Genomic DNA, 12,509 nt, shown 5'->3' on the forward strand with positions numbered 1-12,509 from the left:
AGTTTCTTTCCATATTATACTTTTTTCTAAATGCAGTACTGCATTAGGAACTAAACCCAGGGTTACATTAATATATCACTCGAGGCAACTGATCACCGCACTCAAAGGATTAAGGCATCGTCCTGACTTGTTGCATAGACTTAAATAATTATAACATTGTACTCTAGGCCCTAGAGTACAATGTACGATATCCGTATTACCTAGAGTCTAGGGAATGCGGATACAGTGGCAGAGGGGCTACATCACTCGCCTCCTGTCCTAATAGTCTCTAGTTCGTCCCCCGTTTCACCTAGTTTTAAGTATACTCCTAACTTTACAAATGGGGAAATAAAGACGGTCAGGTTCAGTACCACCGATGTTTCCCTCTCGTATATTTAAGGCTTTATATACAATAGGTTTCGTCCACACTGTCTATGAGGCCCAGTTTCACTTCTGGCAGTCACTCTACTCAAAGAACAAGAGGCCATTTGACAAGTGACTTTCATCATAATTCTCACGCCACCACAACACAAGACATAAGAACATAAGAAAGAACATAAGAAAATAAGGAGTCTGCAATAGGCCGGTTGACCTGTGCATGGCAGCTCCTGTCGAGAGTTACTACCACTCTCTATCATCCATGAATCTATCTAGCCTCCTTTTGAAACTTTCCAGAGTTCCCGCACTTACTACAAAGTTGCAAAGCTTGTTCCACTCGTTCACCACCCTATTTGTGAACCAGTTTCTTCCTATCTCCCTCCTAAACCTAAACTTATCCAACTTAAATCCGTTGCTCCGAGTCCTATCCTGCTCGGATATTATAAGAACTTTATCTATATCCCCTTTATTGATTCCTTTCACCCACTTAAATACTTCTATCATATCTCCCCGCATTCTTCGTCTTTCTAGGGAATGCAAGTTAAGTTTCTTTAACCTATCCTGATATGGAAGGTTTCTAAGTCCCGGAATCATTTTTGTCATTCTTCGCTGCACCGACTCTAGTGAATTTATATCCATTCTATAATAGGGGCACCAGAACTGAACCGCATAATCGAGGTGTGGCCTGACTAGCGCAAGATATAGTTGCAATAAGACCTCTGCACTCTTGTTACTTACACTTCTAGATATAAAACCCAATACTCTGTTTGCCTTATTTCGAACATTAACGCACTGTTTTCTAGGCCGTAGGTCCGGGCTTACAAGTACCCCTAGGTCTCTTTCACAAGTCGACTTCTCTAGGTTGATGTTGTTAAGGCTGTATACATTATAAGTATTTGTTCTTCCAATATTAAGTACGCTGCACTTGCTGGTGTTGAATTTCATTTGCCATTTTTCTGACCACCCCTGCAGTTTATTCAAATCCTCCTGTAGTGCATTTGCATCCTGCCCTGAATTAATCTGCCGCCCTATTTTGGTGTCAACTGCAAACTTGCTTATGTCACTGCTGTTCCCAGTATCTAGATCGTTTATGTAGATTATGAACAAGAGTGGACCTAGTACTGACCCCTGGGGAACCCCTCTGGTTACACAGCCCCACTCAGATTTAACACCATCTACGCTGACCCTCTGCGTTCTTTCTGTGAGCCATGATTTTATCCAATTTAAAACTTTCCCCTCGATGCCATGAGCCTTAACTTTTCTCAGAAACCTCTGATGCGGTACTCTGTCAAATGCTTTGTTAACGTCTAAGTAAATAACATCGTAATTTTCGTCATTATCTACTACCTCGAAGACTTTCCTAAAAAACGTCAGCAGATTTGTTAGACAAGATTTTCCTTTGTAAACCCATGTTGAGAGTCGTAGATTAATTTGCTTTTCTCTAAATGCGATCGCATGCGATTTGCTATAATTGATTCAAGAAATTTCCCCACTATGTTTGAAACTATCCAACGTATTCGAGTTAATGATGATATTTGGATGATATAATGATGATATAATGTCACCTTTGTTTAGCTCTGACTTCCATTTATACACCGCGATCATATCGCCCCTCACTCTACGTCTCTCGGGGGAGTGAAAATTAAGATGCACTGTACTCAAGGTTCCTAATGCCCAGGATTAGTCTTGTTATTCTCCCCTGAATTCTTTGAATGGATTCTATATTAATTTTGTAACACGGTAACCAAAATTGAACTGCGTAATCCAAGTGAGGTCTCACAAGCGCAAGATATAGTTTTAGGATGACCTCGCTAGTCTTGTAACTAACACTCCTTTGTATGAACCCCTGGACTGTCTTGAGAAACTGTTCTATAATACACTCATCACGATGCAGAGATGTACAGACCAATCTTCTTTCTCGACATACCTGCCAAAGTTCTACAAAACTCATAAAAAACCATTTGATGATTTACCTCTAACAAATCAACAGCCTTAACTACAGCAATAGCCGTCGGGTATGAAGACATAACGAGAGCCGCAGTAATTAGCTGTACAGGTGGTTTACTCCACGTGACGTCACAAGGGTATTTATTCCTAAGGTTTTGACGGACTTGTAAATAATTCGTTTATTACAAGATGAATTAAAGTCTTTATAAAATGGTGACGAGTGCATTACTCAACATAAATATTAAGGATGGTGAGATGCAGAGCACGTGCCAGCCTTGGTGGTGGACTCAAGCAATATGTCACCGTCTCAACACCAGCCTCATTTTATGCCAAAATATTTACCGTTTTATTTTAGTTACTACAACAAAATGATAATTAATTCATATATTACATCAAAATTTTCTCTGATTAATTTAAGATGTTGTTTACCATCATATTATAGACAAATTATGAAGAGACTTAACCTACCCCAGCCCCCTCTCCCTCCACGATGGGACAAACGAAAGGAAGTATCAGGAAAAAAAAACAGAATTAACAAATGAAATATAAAAAAGTATAACTAAAGAAATTTATACAAAAATCCCCAAAAAGTAATGGAGATAAGATGATGACCGTCTCCTTAACTATTACCTTTATTTACTTTATACGTTCAGTTTGTTACAGTTTAATCACCCAATACTAACTGAGAAGTGTCAGGCGAGAAGGTTAGGTTATGCTTAGGTTAAGTTTAGGTTAGGTTGATTCATATTCCTCCGGCTTATTCACCTTCCTTCTTCTCGTACCTCCTCCCCTTCCCTCCCACTTTTTCATTGCTCCATCTTACAATCTTTCTAAGTAAGCAACATTGATCAAGTCTCGGTGTACCGGGCCGAGTTTTCTCTTTTTGATAATTTACCATCCAGATATTCTTTTCTGTTAGTATTCTATTTATTCATATACTTATATGTTCTTTGTAGCATTCTTTCCAATGAGTATCCTGTTTTATATAGGTATCCTTCTTCATTCTTTACATATACACTTATTCTTATATATTCTTGTTTATATTCTTATATGTTCTTTATCTCTGCTTATATTTTCCAAGTCAATGTTCTTTCTTTTCCTTTCCTTTCATATATTATAATCTCTTCCATATATTTTGTTCTAGTTATATTCTAAACCGTGGATTAACCTGGGAACCATGTCTTTCTTATTGCCACACTTATTAGACTAACAACGGTAGCCTGCCACCACCCAGACTTTTATTAAAATATAACATATCTTAGTTAACTGTTAGGTAGCGAGCTTCTAGGCACGTGAGTTAGTTATTTTCTGAGAACCAATGTGGGAAAGGATAGAGTGGTGATACTCGTAGACGTAAATTACTAATTCAATATTTATTAACACAGTGATTGGATAAGATGCATCTTAGATTCACTCAGACAAACAGAACTGCAATTTATTTATTAAGTCATCAAACACTTCAAGAACTTATTACCTCATTAAATACCTCCAAATACTTATTACTTCAATCGACAATTGTGGTATTGTCACTCTGCCAAATGATATTCAGTACTGGGTATACACCAGATATCACTGGACCCCCAGGTCTTACCTTACCAAGTAGCAAATTAACTCTTCACTTCTTGGTTATATCATTATACTCTCAGATTATCATTTCATGGCCACTACCAATGAATACATAGCACACTGGACAACTCCACAATTATCTCAGCATACAATACCTCCTGTTAATTCACAAGGAACGACATGGCACTTTTAACTCTCATTCAGTGGTTCAATACTTAACCTGGGATACTATATTTCTGCTAGTTATCCCCCAAACAAGATACAATAATACTTAGGCCCATGTAACTGTGAAGAGTGCCCCAGGGTAATGCTGGTCTCCCTACAACAATTAAAGAGCGCTGTTAGGGGTCGGTTGTAGACCAACACGCCAAGGGAGTTGGCGCCTGATTTGCAAGAAACGGACTTCCCAGTTTAATCCTGTCGAATTAACGGCATCGTCCAACCCGGTTACCAACCCAAGGTAGCCGATGAGTATTCAGCTCAACACACTGGAGAGAAGTTGAGGAAGTCACGAATGCGTAAATGTCTAACTTCAACTATACAAAACATACGTCTGGCTACGGTTCAGACGATATCTAAATCTCTACGTTACTCGACTTAATTGGCACAGAATTCACTGTTAACACATGAACACTGGGCAGTGCTTGTCAAAGGAGGCGTGTTCTTGCTTACAGGAAGTACACTTCAGCTTGCGAGCTTGAGTGTGAATGTTTACCTTTGTGCATGTTTGTGTATGACTGTATGTGTGCTTTATGTGTGAGTGCATGGGCGTGTTATGTATGTGAATGTGTGTGTGTGTGTGTGTGTGTGTGTGTGTGTGTGTGTGTGTGTGTGTGTGTGTGTGTGTGTGTTTGCCATTCTAACTCTTGTGCTATTTATCTGTCCTTCTTTATCATTCTTTAGTCTTTATCACTTGTCTGTTTGTCTGTTATAGGAGAAAAATGAAGGAGGCCACGAGGATGTTGAAAATTCCTCAAGGGGGAATGGAGTGAAAAAGGTTGAGAACCACTGGTCTAAACACTGGTCCGCAATATACAAAGTAGATCGTAAACTGTGTAGCAATTCTCTGGTTGGAATAGGGTACGAGTGGTGTTAAAAGTTTAAGTTACTCCTAAAATACAACCATTTTTTTTAAACTTAAATTATAACACTAAAGAAAATGTTAACGGGTAAACCAAACTAGTATTTTGAGCCCTTATAAACTCGGTTCCCCAGAGTTGCAAAAACAAAATAAGTATTTTGATAAGTGGTAAAACAGTGACGTTGTAATGGCGCGAATTCCTTTACTTCTTATTATTTCAGACGTAGCCCTTTTATTCTTCAATACTTGATATATATACTTATGTGGTATGAGGAATTCCAGAGACAACTATTTTGTGATTTAGGATATTATTGATATGGATATGTATTTTTCTAAGCCCCGAGGAGGAAAACATAAATATAGTTTGTGGGTTTGAAATGGAATTCGCGCCGGAGTGAAGCAGCCCAGCCCGGGGGGGAGAGACGCCATGGCGTTGTTTACATCCCGGGGCCCAGTAGCAGGTATGTCCCACGTATTTCTTTGCTCTGTTAGGGTGTGTTTGATAGATTGAGCATAATAAATGTTATATGAAGAATGTGATGATCTCGTGGAGGTAGTTTGTAAGCCAGAATAAGGCTAATTCTAGCGTTGCTCTCCAGACATTCACCCTGGAGTGAGTCTACACCACGGGTTTATTATGTATTGTTTAATTCCTACTACTGTGTGGTACCCATATGACAACAGTTGATGCTTGTTTTGTATGTATAATAACTAGTTATGTCTGATCTAGGTCCCAGCCTCTTCCTTCTCGGGTGATTTCTAGAGTAAATAATTGAGAGAAGACTACAAGTGTGTCCCATCCCTGAATTGGGAGTTCCCTGCTTTGTGCTTTGCTACACTTATTCGTATATATTCTTCCTTATAGTCTTATATAAGTAACTCGTATATTTCTCTGCTTATATTTTCCAAGTCAATGTTCTTCCTTTTCATTTTCTTTCATATATATTATATTCTCTTCCATATATTTTGTTCTAGTTATATTCTAAACCATGGATTAACTTGGGAACCATGTCTTTCTTATTGCCACACTTATTAGACTAACAACGGTAGCCTGCCACCACCCAGACTTTTATTAAAATATAACATATCTTAGTTAACTGTTAGGTAGCGAGCTTCTAGGCACGTGAGTTAGTTATTTTCTGAGAACCAATGTGTGAAAGGATAGAGTGGTGGTACTAGTAGATTACTAATTCAACATTTATTAACACAAGGAATGAACACTATGTTAATCAAGTACACTCACCCCTGACTGGACCACTCAAGTCCCACTTTATCATTCATAAACTAGGGCTTCAGTTACTTATTATATCATTAAACAACTTCAATTACTTATTATATCATTAAACAACTTCAATTACTTATTATATCATTAAACAACTTCAATTACTTATTACATCATTAAACAACTTCAATTACTTATTACATCATTAAACAACTTCAATTACTTATTACATCATTAAACAACTTCAATTACTTATTACATCATTAAACAATCATTATATTATGTCATTGTCACTACAGATGGCTGTATGACACACTTGACAATATCCCGAATTAAAATATTATTTATAACAACACGCTATTTCGAGATGCATAACATGGTATTTTTCCCTCCATTGATGTACTCGACTCACACCACATATGTACTGATACCATCAATAGTTATTGGATCACTACTCAACCTGTTATTTATCACCAATCACATACAACAACAATAATACTTAGACCCATATAACTGTAAGGAGTGCCCCAGGGTGTCGCTGGTTTCACCACAACAAATGAAAAACGCTGTTAAGGTCGGTTGGAGTCCAATACCACGCAAGGGAGTTCGGAGTGAATTCCTAAGATGCAACTCGCACAGTTTAATCCTACCAAATTAACGCCATCTTCCAATGCAGCCAGTTGGTATGCAGTTATCGGTCCCCGGTAGTTAGGATAGCTACTTATGTATTAGGATATTTAATATTAAGGTAATAAAATGGCGGAGAAGGTGTGGCTATTGGGAGAAGCTGGAGGTCACTTAAATAAAAAAAAAATAGTTAACGTATCATTAATTTGTTCAGTGACATTATTGCAGCTGTACCTTCAGATAGTGTCACCCTGTTTACCATACGTAGGGCCGTTCCGAGAAGCGCCCCCCCCCCCTCCAACCTCGACACTGGCTGAAGGTGAACCCGCCCATACCACACCTAGCTAACCACACCATACCTTGCTAACCACACCACACCTAGCTAGTCACACCACACCTGTAGCCAGTCACACCACATCTAACTAGCCACCCAACACCTAGTTAAACAGTCACACCATACCTAGCAAGCCACACCACACCTTACCTAGCCACACCACACCTTACCGAACCACACCACACCTAGCCACATCACATCAAGCCACGACCCTCTTACTGATATTTAAAATAACCGTCGACTTCCACATAGGTTAGATTAGGTTAGGTTAGGTTAGGTTAGGTTAGGTTAGGTTAGGTTAGGTTAGGTTAGGTTAGGTTAGGTTAGGTTTTCATTCATAGCTGGGAGGAGTCGGCGCAAAACAGGAACCCTTAGTTCAGGAAGCAAACACTAGTAACCACTCCCCCACGCCACCCTCACATTAGAACGTAATTTCATTTATTACACCAAGATGCCCATAATATGACGCAGGCGTTTAAACTTAAAATATATTAAATAAGTAACAATTGTAACTTTTATGTCTGTAACGGATTAATGAACACGAGGTGACTATGTGGTAGAGTTAACGATGGTGGTGAGGTTATTGTAAGCGATTGTAGGGTGTTTGGGCCAGGGTAGTTAGGACCTTATTTAACCTAACCTAACCTTCATTACACACACACACTCACTGACCTTCATTACTCACAGGGAGGTCGGAGCTAATATGGACGAATCGTGTTACTATGATTGACCACTAACATTACGCACATAAACACACACACACACACACACACACACACACACTTACGATTAACGTTAACTAGTGTCAATTACGGTGACATGATTTGTGGCATTAACTCTCAACGCCACTACTACCCTCACCATCACCACCCTCACCACCACCACCCTATCCCAGTACCCACGTTCACAGCCTTCTATCTCGCCGTTCCATTGTCCTTTCCATTCACCATTCCATCGACCCTCCCGACCCCCTCTAATCTCCCTCCACCCCTCTCTCTGTGGAGGCCATGGCAGGTCCCCCTGGCCCCAGTAGTAGACCCAGTCAGTCAGGCAGGCAGGCAGGCAGCGGGCCAGGCCAACAGTTCAGACTCAGTGTCTCCCCCCTCTGTGGACGTGTCGGGTGGTAGTAGTGGCTGCCTGTGAGTGACTGGTTGGTGTGACCTGCTTCTCTCTCTCTCACTCACCCAACCTGTTGAGCTTAGTCGTGGCTGAACCCCAGTGGTGTCTGTTAGCCTCGTTGATGCTGTGGCCAGGCTGGCGCTGTGGCCTCGCTGATGCTGTGGCCAGGCGGGTGCTGTGGCGTTGCCGGGATTCTGTGGCCATGCCGATTCTTAGGGCCATAGTGAAGTTGCAGTGAACATGTAAGGCCCAGCAGAAGTACGTGTGTTTGTCATGGTGTGCATGAGTACAGGGTCGTGTATGTCATGAAAGAACAGTCATTTACACCTTCACTCGTCCAGGCTGGTGCGCAATGTTTCGGAACCGATACAAAAAGTTGAATGTGAAACAATTACATTCCTTTAAATTTTAGATACAACTTAATATCGACAGTATCTAATTTATCGCCAACCAGATTGATGTCACCGTGTGTATGTGTGTGTTTGGGCAATGAGGTGTAGTTATGAGAGCAGGGGTTATATTGAAGGAGAAAGTGGGTAACTCTAGTTGTGTTGTAGTGCTGACGAGTCAAGCCAAGCAAGCAGCTGCGGCGTTGACAAGATACATTAAAACTACGAATGGCAGGATTTCATTGCTACTGGTTTTCTCTCTCCCTTCTTCATCGCCTCTGCTCGTCCGTAAGACGTAAATATCCGGTATAGTATTGAATGTCTGATATAATTATTCCATAGAGTGTGACACAAACTAACTCTACTAAGTGTTAAGGGGCGGAGCTGAGGTACACGTGTTGAGGGAGGAGGAGGGGCGTCGGGAAGCTGCCGCCTACAACAGATACACTTTAGCGACAACTGCACCGGCGGGATACACACTTGATCACATCTACTGGCCGAATAGAGAACTGTACGTAAAATAAAGTATAGTATAGGGTAACGGCTTGTAGTCAGCATTAAGTAATATATACACCTAGACAGAGACGCTGAGGAATGTAGCACTCTCTCGGCTTGTAACACATTAACTAAATATCTCCACACCACATCTCTCGTCCCTCCCGGAGCATACAAGTACCTGCCGACCAGGACCTGGGTGTGAGGGCAGGCAGGCCATCAAACCCCTCACCAGCTGCTGACACACCCATAAAGTGGTCCAGTGGAGGGAAGGGAACCATGGAACGTTGGGGAACGGGAAGAGGTGGTGGGGCGGAGGGGTTTTATGAATCGCCTCCCTTCCTCTACGCAACACACACACCCGTCGACCTTCCAGCGACCAGTATGACTAGAGGCGTACTAAAGCAGTTGTGGCAGGCGAGGAACCACCGTGTACCTGGAACTTACTAAGGGAGAAAGAGGGTTACGTGTTTTTAGAGGAGTAAGGAAGCTCTTAAGAGAAGGGGCGTTGGCAGGAAGACTTTAGTTGTCCCGTTTACCTGGAACAAGGAGGTGTGTAAAGATCATTCGTGTGCTGGTGAAAAAAAAAATCTTATCATTTCGCTTTGCTGGCTGTGGGTGTTCGGCCTGCGGTGGGGTAGATGTTCGCTGGGTTGGAAGGAAAGTTCTCCGCTTGGGGTAAGGGAGAGTGTGGTATTTTGCGATGCTTACCTCGTCGACGGTAGACTATTGTAGAGTGACAATGTGGTCGTCTGCAGGAAGGAGGAGGAGGGGGTAGTGGGGAGACAGTAAATAGATTCTCATCAATTTATACTGTACAGCATTCACACCATCAGTCCTCTTCATGACCATCACCCCACTTCCCTACCACCCCACTTCCCCATCACCCCACTTCCCTACCACCCCACTTCCCTACCACCCCACTTCACCACCACCACCACCACCACCACCCCATTTCACTACATTAATCTAAAACTTCTTCAGCTCTTTAGGGAAGGTGTACGTACAGTACATAGGGATTCCATACACTTCACTCACCCCCCACCATCTCCCCTCCCCTCCACCCCCTTCTTCCCCACAGCCCGTTAAACATAATATCCCAAGAAATACTATTAAACCCAGGAATTCAATTTGTTCAGTCAAGCAGCTTATTATACCCAGTGACTTTGCCGCTCAGACACTCAACATGTAACACACACCATCAGAGATGATGCAATGTTTACAACCTACCACAGTCTACCTGCAGGTGATGGCGGGTTGTGACTCCTGGAGGACACAGCTTCAGATGTTTCTCAAGAAGTATAGTATAAAATAATGGTTTAAAATACTTCCCTACGTTATCAGTTACCAAACAGGGAGGTACTACCGCCTGGGATGATATTGGAAGCATAATGTGTTGTCTAATGGTAGACCCTGCTGCTATATGGCATCACAAAAGTTGTGACCAAGTCTGCCTCATTTACACACAATTGCAGGGTCTCAATTGTTTCTCTTAACATTGACAACACAACATACACACAGTATATTGTTTCTCACTCGTGATATTTTATTTTATTTATGGCTCATTATTATTATTATTATTATTATTATTATTATTATTATTATTATTATTATTATTATTATTATTATTATTATTATTATTATTATTACTTTTATTATCATCATCATCATTATTATTATTATTATTATTATTATTATTATTATTATTATTATTATTATTATATTTTTTCGCCCCCCAAGCCTTGATGTGAGTAATAAAAAATGACCTGTTCATAAGTAAACTGCATATTAATCCAGACTGTTGTGTTATGACAAGATCGTTCCCGGATGAAAAAATTATCTTAAGATGATCACTCTTGGCTGGTAGTAATATTGTGTAGCTTGAGTATATGTAGTGTAGCCATATGTGTAGCTTGAGTACGTGTAGTGATATGTATAGTGATGTTGTGTAGCCAGGTAATGAGGGTTAATTACCTTGCTACCTGTCGCGTTAATATACTGAACACCTTGGCTATACCTTACCTTCGGGATGACATCTCTGTTTAGCGCGCTCTTGGGGGGGTCGATTTAAAGTGTTAGTGTGGCTTTGGCCTTTGATGTATTAGGTTACATTATGTTTTGTTGTATATCAAGGCGTCTCCACACACACACACCAGCAGGTCACCACGCCACTCAATTCACTATAAATATGTCAGGGAGCCTCAAAGCACTTCTCTCGCCCCTCACCTCTCCCTCCCTCACCCCTCCCTCCCTCACCCCTCCCTCACCCTCCCTCTCCCTCCCTCACCCCTCCCTCCCCCTCATCTCTCCCCCACCCCTCACCCTCATCTCACCTCCCTCACCCCTCCCTCACCCTCCCTCACCCCTCCCTCACCCCTCATCTCTCCCTTTCTAATGTCTCATATTTTTGTCCCATATATGAGTTATAAATCACCATAGACCAACGTGTTTTGATGAATCTTCAATCTGGGTCACTAGAAGTCTGTGGTGTTGACAATGTATGCATGTATGTATGTATGTATGCATGTATGTGTGTGCGTGTGTGTCTGTGTGTGTGTGTGTATTAATTATATTCTCTCTCTCTCTCTCTCTCTCTCTCTCTCTCTCTCTCTCTCTCTCTCTCTCTGGTGATGAATGAGTGTCTGTGGGCAATTGTTTTATCGTCAAGGATTTTAAGATGAAGTTATCAGGAAGTTTATTCATTCTTTTTCACCAAATCTCCCGTCTATAAATTCAAGGTCGACTCTCAATCATCTAGTGAGGTCGACTACTTCCTCAAGGGTGATTGTGTCGAAATGATCGAGTTTGTGAATGAGGTCGATTACTGGGTTAAATTCTCCACCAGGTGTTAAATTGATTGATTATACCTGAGGGAAATGTTTTATTGTATGTGTGTGTGTGTGTGTGTGTGTGGGTTATTTGTTGTGTACATACATACATACATGTTATTGGGAAAACTTTGATGTCTCCATGTTATACAAGATTAACCTGATAGAGATCTGTGGTGGTTGTGGTAATTAAACCAACTTGGCTTCTGCCATCTTCCCTGTGCTCTTACCTGTAGACTTACCTGTGGTCTTACCTGTGGTCTTACCTGTGCTCTTACCTGTGGTCTTACCTGTGGTCTTACCTGTAGACTCACCTGTGCTCTTACCTGTGCTCTTATCTGTGCTCTTACCTGTAGACTCACCTGTAGACTTACCTGTGGTCTTATCTGTGCTCTTACCTGTAGACTCACCTGTAGACTTAGCTGTGGTCTTACCTGTGCTCTTACCTGTGGTCTTACCTGTGCTCTTACCTGTAGACTCACCTGTAGACTTACCTGTGGAAGATAATGACCTCAGTTTGTTGTACCGTATCAGTGAAGGATCT

At 41.3% G+C, this 12,509-nt stretch overlaps 1 protein-coding gene across 7 annotated transcripts in view; it reads left to right on the top strand.

Annotated features, from left to right (window-relative positions):
- The first annotated feature begins 8,177 nt into the window (after positions 1-8,177).
- LOC121858208 (prostaglandin D2 receptor-like) overlaps positions 8,178-12,509 on the top strand; it is a 134,265-nt gene continuing 129,933 nt past the window's right edge. For 2 of the 7 annotated variants that reach the window (XM_042354427.1, XM_042354432.1), the window contains exon 1: positions 8,213-8,495. The gene's annotated coding sequence lies outside the window, so the exon portion shown is untranslated. Of the gene's footprint in view, positions 8,512-12,509 lie in introns of all 7 variants that reach the window. The other 5 variants (XM_042354433.1, XM_042354434.1, XM_042354430.1 and 2 more) reach the window with 4 other exon arrangements.

This window comes from Homarus americanus, unplaced genomic scaffold (assembly GCF_018991925.1).
Source record: "Homarus americanus isolate GMGI-L3 unplaced genomic scaffold, GMGI_Hamer_2.0 scaffold57980, whole genome shotgun sequence".
Lineage (NCBI taxonomy): Eukaryota > Metazoa > Arthropoda > Malacostraca > Decapoda > Nephropidae > Homarus > Homarus americanus.